Raw genomic sequence first — 3,312 nt, 5'->3', positions numbered from 1 at the left:
TCCTCCAGCTCCCACCCACCTCCCTCCAGCTCCGACCTCCTCCCTGGACCTCCTCCCTGGGATTTTCTATATGTTCATGTTATGATACATTCAGCTCACAAATGTATTGTCTGGAAAAGAAAGATGATTTTTAAATCATCAGTTTGAGATAAATGTGTTTTTTCAGTTTGTGTCCCGTGAACAGGAGGACGTTCAGTGTGAAAACTTCTCTATATACATACATATATATATACATATGTATATATATATATATGTATATTGTATATATATATATATATATATATTTATATATTAGAGCTGTGAAAAATAACGCGTTAACGCGTTATGATTAAATTACAGGATTAATTCGTTTTTTTTTTTTAATGCATTTAACGCATGCGCAGAAGGACCTTCCAATTCCGCCGCCTCTGCACTAGTCGCCGCTCTAATGCAGTCAGACGGCAGCTACCATTCAAACAAACAAACAACATGGATAATTCTGATGAACCCGAGGACCTTCTGGACGGGAAGATCGTGTTCCAAAAAAACAAAGATCGAACATTCAGTAAAACCAAGGTGATATGCACACTCTGCGAGAAGACGTTATCGTTTCACCGTAGCAACACCCACCTAACCACCGCAACGCGAAGCATGTGTTGGTCGGCGAGGGGCGTTCAAGTGGAATGCGACAAACCAGACTCACTCGCCGGACACATTGTGCAAAAGAAGCGGTCAGCTTTACTGTCAGAGAATTTGAACAAGTTAGTTTGCCTCACCAACTGGCTTAAGACCGAGTAGCTAAGAGGGCCTTTAGAGGCATTAGATTGTATCATGGTGTGGTTAATGGTTGTGTGACAAAAAATATAAAAAATGTCAACCATCCTATGGCTAAGAAGCTCAAATAATTTCTGTTTGATTTAAAAAAAAAAGTTTTATTCAACCACACAATGGCTAAGGAGCCCGAATTCTGTTTAGGATGAAGATTATATTAATGTTCCATATGGAACAGCAATGATAACTGCTGAAGAACTGCTGAGTTGCAGCACAAAAGAAAAGTTAAATGTCATAAATCTTGTTTTCACAAAAATATTCCGAAAAAATCGGTAATGTGATTAATCATGATTAATCCATAGAAACCTGTGATTAATTTGATTAAAAATTGTAATCATTTCACAGCCCTAATATATATATATATATATATATAACCACTGAGAGAGACAGACAGATGAGAGAGAGAGCAACACAGAAGAGGGAGAAGGGGAGGTGAAGAGAGAGAGAGAGAGAGAGAGAGAGAGAGAGAGAGAGATGTGATGATGTCACAGCAGATGGATGAGGTAATGTCTGTGACACAGAAACTAAAGATCAGAAACCTGAAGAAGGTCACTGATGTTTCACTTGTTAATATTCACACTGTTGTTTTTTAAGTTCACAGGGGTTTTACAAACAAAAACCCATAGATACATACATGTCTATATTTATATTCATATATATATATGTATGGTTGATTTATTACATCCTGATCATCTCACATCGTGTTTTATGTTGGTTAAGAAGCCAGATGTTGACGTCACAGCATCGTGTGTCACATCTGTTTACTTCTCATCGCCCTCTACTGCCCACTGCTGGCCACAGCCTGTAATTACATATAACAAAGGCTTGATAAACCCGTGAGATGTGGTTCTGGTTCTGAGCCACGAAGATAAAATCCAGTTAAAGAAGCTTGAGAAGGTCCAGGTTTGTCCCCAGAAGCAGAACACAGAACGATCGAGTTAAAATGAACTGGTTTTATAGAAGCTGCATCTGGATCTGATCTAACAACATCTCAAAGTTATGAAACGCTCTGGTTCTAGATAGATAGATAGATAGATAGATGGATAGATAGATAGATAGATAGATAGATAGATAGATAGATGGATAGATAGATAGATAGATAGATAGATAGATAGATAGATGGATAGATAGATAGATAGATAGATAGATAGATGGAGAGATAGATAGATAGATAGATAGATAGATAGATAGATAGATAGATAGATAGATAGATAGATAGATAGATAGATGGATAGATAGATAGATAGATAGATAGATAGATGGAGAGATAGATAGATAGATAGATAGATAGATAGATAGATAGATAGATAGATAGATAGATAGATAGATAGATGGATAGATAGATAGATAGATAGATAGATAGATAGATAGATAGATGGATAGATAGATAGATAGATAGATAGATAGATAGATAGATAGATAGATAGATAGATAGATAGATAGATAGATAGATAGATAGATGGAGAGATAGATAGATAGATAGATAGATAGATAGATAGATAGATAGATAGATAGATGGATAGATAGATAGATAGATGGATAGATAGATAGATAGATAGATAGATAGATAGATAGATAGATGGATAGATAGATAGATAGATAGATAGATAGATAGATAGATGGATAGATAGATAGATAGATAGATAGATAGATAGATAGATAGATAGATAGATAGATAGATGGATAGATAGATAGATGGATAGATAGATAGATAGATTACTTTATTCATCCCCGAAGGGAAATTAAGTCGTCATAGCAGCCGGTACATTTGAATACAATAAAATAAAAATAAAAATATTGAGGTAGAAAGAATAAAAACAGAAACACAAGATAAATAGGTAGATAAGGTGCAGTGGCAAGATGATGGTAATAGTACTTATGATATGATGGTAATGTTATTGTTAGACAGTATATAAAAATAGTACAGTATATATAGTATATAAATATAACATAATATATTTTTATATATGATAGTAATTATACCAATATAATAGCAGCATATAGTAATAACGGCAGCAACAGTATATATAATAATAATAGTTAATATAATAATAATAATAATAATAATAACATGTACACATGTATAAATATGTGTATATAGACTTATATATACAAATAATATACAAAGACTATGATATAAAATGATATATAGTAGAGGTATAAATATAAGTATTTGACTATACAATAGATAATATAATGTACTATGAGTCTAAGAATATGTAGACAGAGTGTGCAAAAGACAATATTATTGTATGAAATGATATAAAGTATCACTGTGGTTTATATTAACACATATCACATATGATGTGAAGTAAGTGTTCAGTATATGGAGCGGAGTGTTGTACAGGGTACACAGTGCGTGTTGTTGACATGATAACAGGGGACGTTTTCAGTTTTTATATAATATTCCTGGTTCTAAGAGAAACTCGACATGAATCAAGTTGATTTGATTAGTTTGATATTTCTGTCACTTTACTGAGTGTGTTACTGTAGTAACGTTAA

The sequence above is a fragment of the Pleuronectes platessa genome, chromosome 6, assembly GCF_947347685.1.
Source record: "Pleuronectes platessa chromosome 6, fPlePla1.1, whole genome shotgun sequence".
NCBI lineage: Eukaryota > Metazoa > Chordata > Actinopteri > Pleuronectiformes > Pleuronectidae > Pleuronectes > Pleuronectes platessa.
Note: the sequence above shows the minus strand (reverse complement) of the source record.